The following is a 14,944-nucleotide window of genomic DNA, read 5'->3' on the forward strand; positions in this document are numbered from 1 at the left end:
TCATGTGCGCAACATATATTCGTTGTGATATTTCGTAATGTCGAGTAGTTAGTTTTACATGAACGCAATACATCCGGCGATAACTCATTATAGTAGTTTAAGTTGACAGTTTTTCCAATAAAAGCTTTGTTTTGTTCAACTTATTATTAAAAGTTATTTTCAGCAAAAATAAGTTCAAATCAATCTAGATAGTTTCATATAAGCAAAAATAGCACTATATGCACGCGGTGCATGTGAGAGTATATTAATATTAATAGTAACATAAAAAAAAAGTGTTAATAAATTAACTTAAGAGTGTAATTTTATGTTGAATATTGATGAGCGTTATGATTTTTTATTTGCATTGCTCTAGTGTAAAGAGTAAAGGTTTCCAAAAAGGAATTTGTCAAGGTAGGACATGTTATCTTAATATTTGGTAGATAATTCAACAACTCTCCTTTATTGAAAACAATTGTCTATGTTATGTTTTTATTTATTTATTTAAAATACATATATTTTATAGGCGTATTTATGAGTAGTAGTTCAATTCAATTTCACTAGGTAATTGAGATTTTTAAGCATAATATGGTGAGTAGTGCTTCAATAAAAAAAATTATAAATTGATATTATATGATAATAATGTATGTGTATCTGTTTAATCATTTATTATCCCAACTGATTGAGATCCCCAAAATAAGTAAATAAAAATAAATATTCTATAAAATTTCTTTTTTTTTTTTTGAGGGGAAAAGCATGCAATTACTCCATTGATAAAGAATCCATCAAAACATAAGGAGCCACCTCTCTAGGGTAGTGGTTCTCCCAAATTTGCTCAACTCCAAATGGGATGAGTTTAGCTAAATTATGAGCTACCGAGTTTCCGTCACGTTTCACATGTGACCATACAATAGAGGAGTAACAAATGCTAGAAGAAAAAATATTATGCAGGACAAGATCAAGATCCGCTAGAAAAAGGGCATGCTTCGAAAGGCGTTGAATAACAGTTTGACAATCAGATTCCACCATAATGTCGTGTAAACCAAACCTTCGCCCAAGACGTATGGCCATTTCAATAGCCTTTGCTTCCGAGATTTCTGCAGACCAATGGGCACGAACCCTTCTCGTGGCAGCAAACACAACGTGACCAGCAGAGTCACGCGCAATAACACCCAAACCTATCCAGCCTTCAACAGCGAGGGACGCGTCAACGTTGAGTTTAACAACTCCCTGAGGTGGAGCAGCCCAGACACGAGACGAGCTATGAGGGGAAGACACACGAGTGGGATAGATGTGCTTTGCATATGAGCCATGCTCCTCAACCCATCTGGAAACACGGGCTAGAAGCACATGTTGTGGCGTCCGCATGTTGTTGAAAACCAAGTTATTACGAGCTCCCCATATACTCCATGCTAGAAAGGCCCCTTTCACCCTGATTTTGCTATCAACCTCACGCCAACTCAGCAGCACATCACACATAGATGGGGCTAGAGCACGCTGTCGCAGCTCGTCACAGCCACTGTCACACCATAGATCTAGTATACAAGGACAGTTGAAAAGAGAGTGCACCTGAGATTCAGCCTGACCGCATCCCCAAGGGCATGAAGCATCATCAGAGAGATGTCGATGCACTAGTAGCTCACGAACCGGAAGAGTGTTCGTACATAGGCGCCACAAAAAATGCCTAACCTTTGGACTTACATCCATACACCATATATCCACCCAAGCTTGATGAAAGTTGTCGAGATTCCCACCTTTCCCAAGCATATAAGCAGTTTTCACCGAATAACAAGCATCTTTAGTGTAGGCCCAAGTAAGCTCATCTTTCGTTGCAGTAGAACTAAGTGGGGTACTTAGAATGCATTTCACATCTCGAGCATTAAAGTGGGATTCAATCAAATCTATCTTCCATTCGTTTCTCTCGAAATCAATAAGATCACTTACCATCCCTAGCTCATTATTCCGGGCACTCGAAAGAAATCTTCCGTCCTCATCAACAACCCAAGGGTCGTCCCATATTTTCACTTGTGATCCATTGCCTATTCTCCAAACAACGCCTTCTTTAATCAGAGCTTTGGAGCTCCATATGCTGCTCCACGAGTAACTAGTGGAGAATCCCAGTGAAGCTTCTAAAAAAGCACAGTGAGGATAGTATTTTGCCTTCATAACTCTAGCAAAAAGAGATTGAGGTTCTCGAATTAACCTCCAAGCTTGACGACCAAGAAGAGCATCATTAAAAGTTTTAAGATCTCTGAAGCCCATACCCCCAAAACATTTCAAGGTACATAATGAGTCCCAACTCTTCCAGTGAATCTTCTTTTGAGCCTCTGTACTCCCCCACCAAAATCGTGCCATTGCCGAGTGAATTTTCTGGATTATTGAAGCTGGTAGTTTGTAAACCCCCATCAAGTAAGTAGGAATGGCTTGAATGACTGATTTTAATAAAATCTCCTTGCCTGCCCGTGACAATAATTTCTCCTTCCAACCTTGGAGTTTCTTCCAAATCCTATCCAAGAGAGATTCGAAAAGAAGTTTTTTCGAACGCCCCGAAATAGAAGGGATACCAAGATATTTTTCATGGCGCTCCACCTGTCTCATATTCAGAATATTTACCAAAGCTTCTCTCTGACTAATGCTAACTCCTCTGCTAAAAGAAACCTCCGATTTTTCATAGTTAATTTTCTGCCCGGATGCTAATTCGTATTTGTTGAGAATATCAACTATAACAGTGCATTCCTGAGGGGAGGCTCTCGTGAAGAGTAAACTGTCATCTGCAAAGAAAAGATGAGATATATCCGGACCATTGCGACTAGCTTTTGCACCATGAATTTGTCTCTCCTGCACTTTTCTCTGTATCATTTTAGAAAATGCATCAGCAACTAGAATAAAAAGATACGGGGATAAGGGATCTCCCTGACGGAGCCCTCGAGCAGGAGTAACAGAACCACAGACACCTCCATTAATAATGAAGGAGTAGGAAACCGACGAAACACAATCCATAATTAAATTCACCCATCTGCCATCGAAACCCATTGTAAGAAGAAGTTTGCGCAGAAAACCCCATTCGACTCTGTCGTAGGCTTTACTCATATCCAACTTCATTGCCATAATACCTTTTCTGCTCCGATTCCTGTATTTCATAGAATGAAAAACCTCTAAAGCAATAAGGGCATTATCAGTAATGAGGCGACCAGGAACAAAAGCACTCTGATTTTCAGACACAATATTCGGCAAGAACTCTTTTAGTCGGATTACCAGAGCCTTCGTAACTAGTTTATACAAAACATTGCAGAGAGCAATAGGGCGAAAGTCAGCAGCCTTGGTAGGGGTTTTCACTTTTGGGATCAAAGCAATGTTAGTATTATTCACATAGCAGGGAGAAACAACACCATGTAGAATATTACTAACAAAAGCATAGACATCATCACCTATAATATGCCAGAAGCGCTGGTAAAAGATGGCATGCATACCATCAGGGCCCGGGGCTTTACAGGGGTGCATCTGTTGTAAAGCTGAAAAGATCTCCTCCTTAGTATACGGTTTCCTGAGGATCTGGTTATATTCATCAGTTATCACCGGCTCTATCACATGTAACACCTCCTCCAGTTGGGAATCCGAAGGGTTCGATGAGGTAAAAATCGAACTGAAGTAGGCGGTGAAAATGTGCTCAATATCCTCCCTTTCTTCTAGCCAAGACCCATGCTCATCAAAAAGCCCACGCACATAATTCCTCTTCTTCCTCTGCGAAGCTTTATGGTGAAAATAGGATGTGTTTCTGTCACCATCCCTAACCTCGGCCACTCTAGACCGCAAATACCAATAAGCTTCTTGCTTGGCATGAAGATCATCAAGTTTTGCTTCAAGCTCTAACCGTGCACTGCATGAAGCATCCGAAATGGCCTGATGTTGTACTGCACTCAATTCTTTTTCCACCACTTCTATCTGCTTGCCAAGTTTGCCAAATTTTTCTCCACTCCAAGTCCGAAGACTCTGTGCCATGTGGGTTATACGGTCCGTGATATCAGCTCCAGGTAAGTCCAGCCATGCAGACTTAACGATATTTTCGCAACCGTCATCCAAAAGCCATGATGTTTCAAAAAACCATCTACGTTGTTTGCCTGCAGACTGTCGACGAGCAGCACCCTTGAGAATGATAGCCGAATGGTCAGACTTGTAACGCAAGGAATGTTCAATCACTGAGTGCGGGTATAATTCAGTCCATGATGAGGAACCAATGTACCTGTCCAATCTCTCACGAATGCAGGAGGAGGGAGAATTACCTCGTTCCCAAGTGTACCAAAGGCCGATATAGCCAAAATCCCTAAGAGCCAGATCATTTAACACATCTCGAAAATTTTCCATCTCCTTTCTAACTCTATTTGCTCCACCCGCCTTCTCATCATAGCTTAGAATTTCGTTAAAATCCCCACCAAAAAGAATCGGTAAAGTTGTGTTTTCGCACAAGTGACGAATGAGTGTCCAAGTGTGTTGTTTTTCTTCCTCCTTTGCCCATCCATAAATTCCTACAAATCTCCATTTTTTCCCTCCATCATCAATGTCACCACAAATATGGTGCTGAGAAAAAGAGACCAAAGAAAACGACACATCCTCCTTCCAATACAAACACAACCCTCCAGCTCTACCTCTACTAGCAACACCAAAAGCATTCGAGTAACCAAAACGACTTTTTAAAGCCTCTATTTCCTGTTTATTAATCATAGTTTCAGACAAAAAAATTAAAGACGGGGCATACAAACTACTCCATCTACGGAGCTGACGAACTGACCGAGGGTTGCCCATCCCTCGGCAGTTCCAACATAAAATATTCATAATGCTAGGCGGGATTGGTCAACACCAATCTCCGCCAAAAAAATGGAAGATGAATCATCAGATGAGCTCTGCTTGACACGCTTCGTAGCTTCATCAGGTGCTCCATAAACCAAACCCTCCTGCTCCAGTTGTCTTTTAGTGCCAGTTATTAAAGAATCAATCTCCATCTGCTGCAGATCACCTTTGTCCTCCATAGCACCCCTAGCTAATCTCTTCCAAGAATGGCCCTTGTTGACTTGTTGCCCCTTGTTGACTTTTTGCCCCTTAAAACTGGAGAAAACAAAAGTGTTGTTACTAGTGTCAAAAGCCTGCCCATCATACGTGCCCAAGGAAGATAGGTTCTCAGGGACCACATTAGTGCTTTGTTGCACACTAGCCGACACAAAATCAGTGACAGCAGCCTTTATGGGCTCATTAATTAACACCACTTGAATGGGATGTTGTTCCTCAGTAATGGACACATCAATTAATGCATTATTGGTGGGTGGGACCTTTTCCACAAGAGAAGACAAAGGCTTATTATTAAAATCAGTAGGATTGTCAGCACCATTTATTAGAAGTTGGGCATTGTTAGTTTGTGGTTCTTCCTTTGAACAAACCCCAGCCTCAAATAAAACTTTCTTACAGTTCTTGAACTTTGCTTCTTCTTCAACCTCCTTCGTTCGACCTTTCCTAGGGGTAGCTTTTAAACCCAAATGCCATCCCAGACGTTCACATTTATCTTCCTCATTAACCAATTGACAGTCTTTTTCCGAGTGACCCATTATTCCACAAGCCAAGCAGAAGTAGGGAAGTCTCTCGTAAGCAAAATCAATCTGAAATTCAGAGCCTTTCCTATCTTTTATTTTCCTAAAGCGTCTAAGGGGTTTTCTGGTGTCAAGCATAACTTTCACCCTACGAAACCGGCCAAACCCCAAAATATCCTCCTCCAGTTCAAGAATTTCACCCATATTGCCAATTAAGGCTTTAACTACTTCATTCGATCGCATATTAAAAGGCAAATTCTTCAAACGAATCCAAAAGGGAGATTGGTGAAGGGTTACCTGATCTGGTGGTTCATCTCCATCGGCTTCTTTTAAAAGAATCAACATATTATCAAAGCACCAAGGCCTTCCCTCAAGAACTTTCATCATGTCCCTCCAATGAAAGAATTGAAAGGCAAACAGATTTGGGCGTAGAACGCGGATCACTACACCATGGATTGGTGCCCAGACAGTGGTTATAGTTCGCTTGAAAGCTTCAACATTGAAAGAGCGTTCCGTCAGAAGACGCCCTAAAAGTAACAATGAGATTTTATTTTCGGGGTTAGGGTTGATGGTTTCGACATCGAGAATATCTTCTTCTTCGGTGTCAATACTTAGGCGAGAAACAATGGATGAAATCTCCTCAGCCATAGTGGTGGCAGAGGAGGCGGCCGCCGCAACGGAGGGTGACCGATAGGTAGGGCAATCTTTCGGGGGAAAGAGAGGAGAGGCTTTTCTTTCAAAGCTTTTACTATTGAATTTTATATCTATAAAATTTCTTAAGTATTTTATGGTTTGTTAATGCATGTTATTTGATATTTCTATTACAACTGAGAGTTTAGATAATAATAATTTCTATAAATCTTTGCTTTTATAGTTGTTTAAAAATTGATTTTAGTCATCAGTTTATATTTTCAATTGTGAGATTCCTCTTTTTCTACATATTTATGTAATTCTTTTTTGTAATGTAGAACTTTCTTTATTACTCATATTTGTAAATGAGGAAAGAATTACGAAAATCTTTTCTTTATTATTGTGTGAGGTTAAGGGTATATAAGTCTTTTCAAAAGAAGACACCGTAGCTCCCCCCTTGACTTATATAATAGAGATTTGCATCATATAACCGAAGCACAATTGCTTAGAAGAGGAGTGAGACAATGAGAGAGATTAAAAAGAAAAAAGGATCTGATGTGTTAGAAGAGGGAAGAGGGAGCATTTTGTCAATTTAGAAAATAATGCAAGTAATTTGCTATTTCAATTATAGGGAAATGGTGCAAGACTTGAACTCGTAATCTAATGATACAAGCTATCTAACGTAAACCATTAGAGGATGAATTTCAACATTATTTGACCTCCCCCATTGATTCAAGAGTGCGTCTTGCATGTAATATGTTACATCATAACTCATTGTGTAACAAAACCTCACACGTATATAATGACACAAATTCTAACAAAAATAACATGGAATACACACATGATGATATGAATTTGATGTTATTTTGTCATTTATTTCACGAATTTTTGAATTTTTTTTACTAAAGAATAAGTGGTTTTTAGGTTGATTTATGGTGTAACCATTATACTCAAAAATTCTTTGTTGATTCAATCATTTAACATTACTTAAGTTGATTGGGGATGAAAAATTTGTCATTGTGTTCATGTGATTGTCAAGTTGAAGTTTAAGTTCCAAATTTCCAATAGAAGAAGAAAAAATTTAATAAAAGAAAAAGAAAATCGTCCTAAAACTTATGACCGGTGATTTCTCCACATTTGACTTATTCAAAATAGTTAGTATTAGTGGTAGATAAGAGTCAGTGTCAAGAACTTCATCTTTAATAGTATTGGTTTTACTGACTTTATCATTAGGTTGTAGTACATCTCTCATTAGTAGTATACTCACAAATCAGTAGTCAGCAACTCAGCACAATGAAAATAAAGATTACCTCAAATCTAATGTTGGCAAAACAAAGATTGCAGCTATTTTTGTTATTCTAGTCATGCATCGAGATACTGCTATTTTCGTCCCATTTAGTCATATGTATCTTTCTCTTAACCATTTTGGAGTTGTTCCAAAATTAAGTTTACTCACCTATTATGGTAAACATTCTCACCCCTTTATGATATGAGAATCATACCAATGGTGAAGGAATATGGTTATCAAAAGACTTGATCTAGCAACTTCAGATGATCAACATTGAATTTCTATCCTCGATTTAATATAATGAAATTTTGTGGTTCTCTTTTGAGTACCAGATAGACTAAGGGTCTGTTCTCTTCGGCATAAAACAGCTGAACTGAACTGAACTGAACTTATTGGAGCTGAACTGAACTGAACTGAACTGAACTTATCAGAGATGAACTGAACTGAACTGAATTAAATTAAATTAAATTGAAATAAACTGAATGTAATAAATATATAAATAATATTTTAAACAAGAATAATATGAATATTAAATAATAATTATAATGATAAGTAATAATAATGAATAATAATAATAATAGTATTTTGGATATTTTTAAATGATAGTTATAAATAAATAATATTAATAATCATAAATTCATAATAATAATAATAACTAATGATAATAATGATAATTAATAATAATTATTTTATATTATTTGTATTAATATATTAATACTTGATGATGATATAGAATAACAATAATATCTAAGAAGTAAATTAATATTACTATTTTAATAATTAGATTTAATAATATAAAAATATTTAGTAATAAAAATAATGATTGGGTTGGACCGCAAAAATTACATCATAAACCGTCTTGACGCGATTTGATTGGTTTGTGGGCTAAAAAAAGTGGGTTTATTTGTGCTTTGACCTAAATCATGTTCCTCCTAATAATAATAGGAATAATAGTACTAATAATGAGTAAAGCTATAATAAACAAAATAATATATAGAAACAATAATAATAATAATGATAATAATAATTAATAGTAATGATATATATTTAAATAATAATAATGATCATCATAATAATAATAATAATAATAATAATAATAATAATAATAATAATAAGAGTAATTAGTAAAATAAATTATACCAACATAATAATAATATTTAACAAAATGGTTATAAAAAAATGGAGTTGAGCTGAACTGAACTGAACTGATCTGAACTGAATTGAACTGAACTGAAATGATTGGAGCTGAACTGAACTGATTGGAGCTGAACTGAACTGAAAATAAGCTGGGGAGAACAGGCCCTAAATAGCAATACACTACTTCCAAAATACAACAAAAAGAATCTGGAATTTAATCTTAAAATTTCAAGTTACAATTTTGTTGGCAAATTCATAAATAGTTTTTCATATATAACCTGGTTCATCACCTGATTAACAAAACAAATTAATTTTAAAGTGGGATGTAAACTCTTTGTAAAAAATAATTCTAATATCAAGGGAGTGGTATAATGAGCTTGAATCCTGATTTGCTATTCATGATGACAACGGGTAGGATATGGGTACGATAAGGCTAGATCCTTACCCATATCCTAATTATTGTATGTAGACTCATATTCTACTCATATTCATAGAGAAAAAAATATATTTTAGGACTCTTACTCGTAGGGTCTGATAGGGTACATGTAGGGTCTAGGATCTAGAATGGTCTAATATAATTTTTTTTCCCCGCTTATATATTCACGTGTATGTGTATATAATTATTAAGCACAATTCAACATATAAAGCTGTCAATTAGCATAAAAAAAATATTATATTACATAGATTTACATAATTTTTCCACATCCCAAAAGTCTCGTACATCCAAACATGAATAAAGAAAATAGTTTGAGTGAGAGAGTGAATACTGGTAAGATGAGAATATGAGAATGCAGGTAGCGTAAGGGATGAGGATTTTATTTTGACTGAAAGGGTATCTTATACTTGTTATATTATATATATATATATATATATATATATATATATATATATATATATATATATATATATATATATATATATATATATATATATATATATATATATATATATATATATATATATATATATATATTCCTATATAGGGGTAGGATCCGCTGAAAACAGCTCTTAATATGAAAACTGAAAACAATGTAACTTTTAACCCCTTTAGGATAACTTTTAACACTTTTAGGGTAACTTTTGTCAGTTTTGGGGTAAGTTTATTATATTAAGGGTAGTTCTATATATTTTAAGGGTAACTTTATTTATTATAAGAGTAACTATTACCACTTTTAGAGTAACTTTTACCATTTTTAGGACAACTTTTTAGATTTTAAGGGCAACTTATTTTAAATTTGATTATAGTTAAACCTATGTAGGATTCAAACTTATATCGTTGTGTCTTACACAATGTTTTGCCAATTGGGCTAATAGGTTGTATGAATTTCGCCAAATATATGTTAGTGAGAGGGGGGTAACAAATAGCTTTAAAATAACAACTAATAACAATACTTTGGAAACTAATAAAAACATAGTATGCTACACCATAATGAACAAGATAAAAATAACAGAGAGAACACCAAAAGTAAAAAGTAGACAATACCACATGAAACGAAAGATTATGAAAATTAAAATTGGAAGGAAAGATCATCAATTTTATATCAGAGAAAGAAACAACATCCAAGTAATGTAACCATAAGATTACATAAACACGCAAATTCAACAAAATCACAAAAATCAACACTTAATTACAAATAAACTAAACTCTAACAAACTCAACAGATTCATAAATGAGTAATAAATAAGCCTAAAAAAATCCAAATGTGACCTAATTCAAGAAATTAAGCCTAAAAATTCGAAACACATATAATTTTCAAATAACTAGAACAAAATTAAGCTAAAATTGATGTGAATCTAGCGATTCGCAAGTCAAATAATGAGTAATAATTGAACTTCATGAACAAAACCATGAAAAAAACAAACGAAATCATAACAAAATTTCAGATCATAGAAGCAGCGAACAAATTATTGGAAGGGATAGAATTAGCTGCGAGCAATTGATGAAACACCGTTGAGAGAGAAGCAATAGACCATGAGACAATCGAGCTCCAGAGAAAGTAGGATGAGAGAGAAAAACCAGTGAGAGAGGAGGAAGAGAGAGAAAAACCAGCGAGAGAGGAGGAAGAGAGAGAATTGCGTGTAAGAGAAGAGGAAGAGAGAGAATTTCGTGTGGGAAGGATTAGGAAAGAGAATGAATCCTCACCATTCATTATCAGCATTTATTATCATTCATCCGATTACAGATGGACGGTTAAGATTGGATGTTTTCAGTTTTCAGCCTAGGAGTGGTTTTCACAAGATCTTATTCCTATATATATATATATATATATATATATATATATATGTATATATGTATATGTATATATACGTATTTAAATTAAAAATATATATAAATATTAATTTAAGTTTGCGCGGGTCTACGGGTAGCGTCTGAGTATGATCTGGGAATTTGAGAAATGGACCTTTACCCTACCTTTACCCGATAGTATCAAGATCCATACCCTACCCTTACCCATACGACCCGTTTGGTAGTTGGTTATAATTTGTGGTATGAGATTAAATTTGTATGTAAATTTTTGAAGAAAATAATTGTTCATTTCCATTGTAATGCTAGTTTATCCTAATTGTCTATTTTTTTTTTCTTGAATTTTCATTCCCATCCAATACCACCTTGTTAGGTGGTAATAAATAGTAATGAAAAGGGGTGAGATTGCTTTCCCATGGAGAAAAACATAAACTTGAGGATTGAATAGTCTCCCCATGGATATTTTAAGGGTGATCCCTTTATAACATTGCACTAAAATTCATTCCCATTAACGCAATTTATTAACGAACACAAATTCCCATTAGATTGTTAATATGAGTAACCTCGTTCATTCATCATATCATACGATACCAATAACTTCATTTCTTTATATGAGTAACATGTGCCTATCAGTAACCTTAAAATTTTATATTAAATGAGTAAGCCAGTTTCTTTTTTGCGGTAACCTCGTGTAGTTTTTTGAGTAACCTTTGTTTGATCCCCATGAGTAACCTATTTTAATCATATGAGTAACCTAGTTTAATCATATGAGTAACCTATTTTAATCACATAAGTGACCTAGTTTAATCATATGAGTAACGTTATTCTATCATTCCAGTAACCGTACCTCATTTATTCATACCAGTAACCCCAAATGTTCCACACAAGTAACCCTCATTTATTGATAAGAGTAACCTCTCATTCATAAGAAAAGTAACCTCATTTTGTTTATAAGAGTAACCTCTTGTATGGTTACGCGTAACCTTAAAATATTATATGAGTAACCCCATTTTTTTCACAGTAATCTCATTTAGTTTTTTGAAATAACCTTGTTTAATCTTATGAGTAACCTATTTTAATCATATGAGTTACCTAGTCTAATATCATGAGTAACCTCATTTATTCATACTAGTAAACTAAATTGTTTATAAAAGTAACCCCCATTTATCAATATAAGTAACTTTATCTATTCATACGAGTAACTCCAATTGCTTTAGGGTGGCCTGTTAGTTGGGTACCTCCCTAGTTTCTTTCTTTCTGGCAAAAAAAAAAATACGAGTAACTCCAATTCTTTACTAGAATAACTTTTATTTATCAATATGAGTAACCTCATTTATTCATACGAGTAACATCATTTGGTCATAAGAGTAACCTCATTTAATCATACGAGTAACCCCAACTGTTCAGAAAAGTAACCCCAATATTCATATGAGTAACCCCATTTCTTCATACGAGTAACCTCACTTGATCATACGACGACCTTATTTAATTATACGAGTAAACCTTAATTGTTCACAAAAGTAATCTCATTTATTCATATGAGTAACATCACTTAATCGTACGACGATCTTATTTCATCAGACGAGTAACCCCAATAGCTCGCAAAAGTAACTTCATTTTTTCATACAAGTAATCTCACTTATTCATATGACAAACCAATTTAATCATGAGAAACCCAATTGTTCACAAAAGTAACCTCATTTATTCATACGAGTAATTTCATTTGTTCACATGAGTAACCTCGTTTAAGCATGTGACAACCCTATTTAATCATACGACTAACCCCGATTATTCACAAAAGTAACCTCATTTCTTCATATGAGTAACCTCATTTTTTCATATGAAGTAACATCATTTTTTTCATATGAAGTAATATCATTCATTCATAAGAAACTAATTAGTATTCCCTTTTGTTATAAAAGTAACCACATTTATTTATAGGAGCGACTCCCTTTTATCGTTAAGAGTAACCACGTATTCGTACAAGTAACTCCATTTGATTACAAGAGTAACTCCATTTGATCAAAGAGTAACTCCATTTTTGTTGATAAACGTTTGTGCAAAAGGGTCAACTTCAAAATGTCATATCTCATAGCACACTCAATATCTTTGGAAAATTCAAGTTGGATACGAAAATTTGGCTCAATATATTTCCAACGCCTAGTCGAACCCTCGATTCCGATAAAAAACGAGTGAGATATGACAATTTGAAAATGAGTTGGCTGGCTGACAAACGTGCGCCGCCACACGCAAGATGAGCTGATTAACGAATACCAAACGGGCTAATAGGGTCTAAGAAATTAAGACCCATATGGTCATATCCTTCAATTAGAATAGAGTCTGGACGGATCCGATTATGGTACTGGAGTCTGAAGCCATTACCATCTCTTTTTGCCATGCACATTTGTTACTTTTAAATTGATGTCGTCACACTCACTTACTACTAATTATGGCTTGTGGAGACTTTTATGGGGTCACAGGCTCACAGTAGGAAAAGCAATTGAAGGTTTTTTTTTTTTTTTTTCCATGTGCAATTCATTCAACACAAATTATTAAAAGCGCATATGCATATTTACGGATGGTTCTTTTCACTTCTCTAAATTATTGGCTACAAACTTAATTCATCTGAGTTATGGGCCAAAGTGAAAATACTTGAGGACAACAAAGTCTCAAGATTTGTTTTGTTGAACTTATTTTGAATTAGATAAATTAAGATAAGTTTAATTCACTTAAATTAAATTTACAATTACAAGAAGTTATGGTAATTTTGGACAATCAAATTCAATTATAAGCAACACCTCCCTTTAGCAATTCATGGGCTCATGGCAATAACTAGTGTTGATTAACGGATCAGGTCGGGTCGAATTCGAGTTAATAATAAACGGGTTGAACATGTCCAAACCTAAATCGAACCCGTTTATAAAGTGGGTTGAAAAACTCAACCTTGACTTGACTTGTTTATTAAACGGGTTGCCCATATAACCCGTTAAACCTATTTATATATTCATTACTGTTAAATTTTTATTAAGATTTATTAGTTTTTAACAATAAATTCACATAAAAGTATCCATGATTAGATTTTCTTTCAGTGGTTGTGTTCTACAATTAGTATTTTTAAAATTTTCACCAACTTTAACTCAAGTTTTTAGAAAATTTATATTTTGATGAGTTAAATAGGTGAAAGTAGGTTAACTCAAGCTTAACCTAACCCATATAATTAAATGGATAAGTCGTGTCAACCCATTTACTTAAATGGGTCAAAAATCTTAACCCAAAACTGCTTATTTCAAGTAAGGTTTGGATTCATTAAACGGGTTGAATCAGTTTTTAACAGTCCTAGCAATAATAACTTTTTCTTTATGGGAAATTATATCGGATTAGGCACTTTGGCTCATTAGAATTCACACGGGATTGTTTATCAGAGATACATGTCTTCAATTTTCTCTTACGACACCATAGTACTACTAGGGGGATTAAGGGGTGGGAATGGGATATTATATCCCCATGGGTAGATATCCCATGTTTGTTTGAGGGGATATCTAAATTCCCATGTGAAGGGGAATAGGATTAACCCCCCTCCCCCCCTCCCCCTATCCCATTAAAATAAGACACTGGGGCAGGTATTAGAAAGGAGGATTATTTCTGATTATGTTAAAAGACAAATTTACCCTTCATTAAAATATACTTCACCAATACTGCTTGCTCTTCTTTTGCTATCCTTCATTAAAATGGGTAAATTTGTAATTTAGCAATATATTCCCAACATAATCCCACTAACATACCAAACAAAGAATTGGGATATATTTAATGAATTCCTACCTTCTAACTCCCATTTCCAATCCCATCCTCTAATCCTCAAACTCCCAATCCCTCATATGAGTTATTCTTTTGTAAGATGAGTACATTACTCCTCAAAGGGAAAAAATAATACTACATCAAACTAAATAGTTTCCTTGATGCCTTGTAGAATCTAGACACATATTTGCTTGTTTGCATATTTCGAAGTTCGGTAATGTGGATGAAATCCGTTGAACAAGAAGCAAAGTTCGCTGCAGTGGTCAGAACTAAAAGCAAATTAATTAAAGTTAACAA

This window comes from Beta vulgaris, chromosome 6 (genome assembly GCF_026745355.1).
Source record: "Beta vulgaris subsp. vulgaris cultivar EL10 chromosome 6, EL10.2, whole genome shotgun sequence".
NCBI classification, from domain to species: Eukaryota; Viridiplantae; Streptophyta; class Magnoliopsida; order Caryophyllales; family Amaranthaceae; genus Beta; species Beta vulgaris.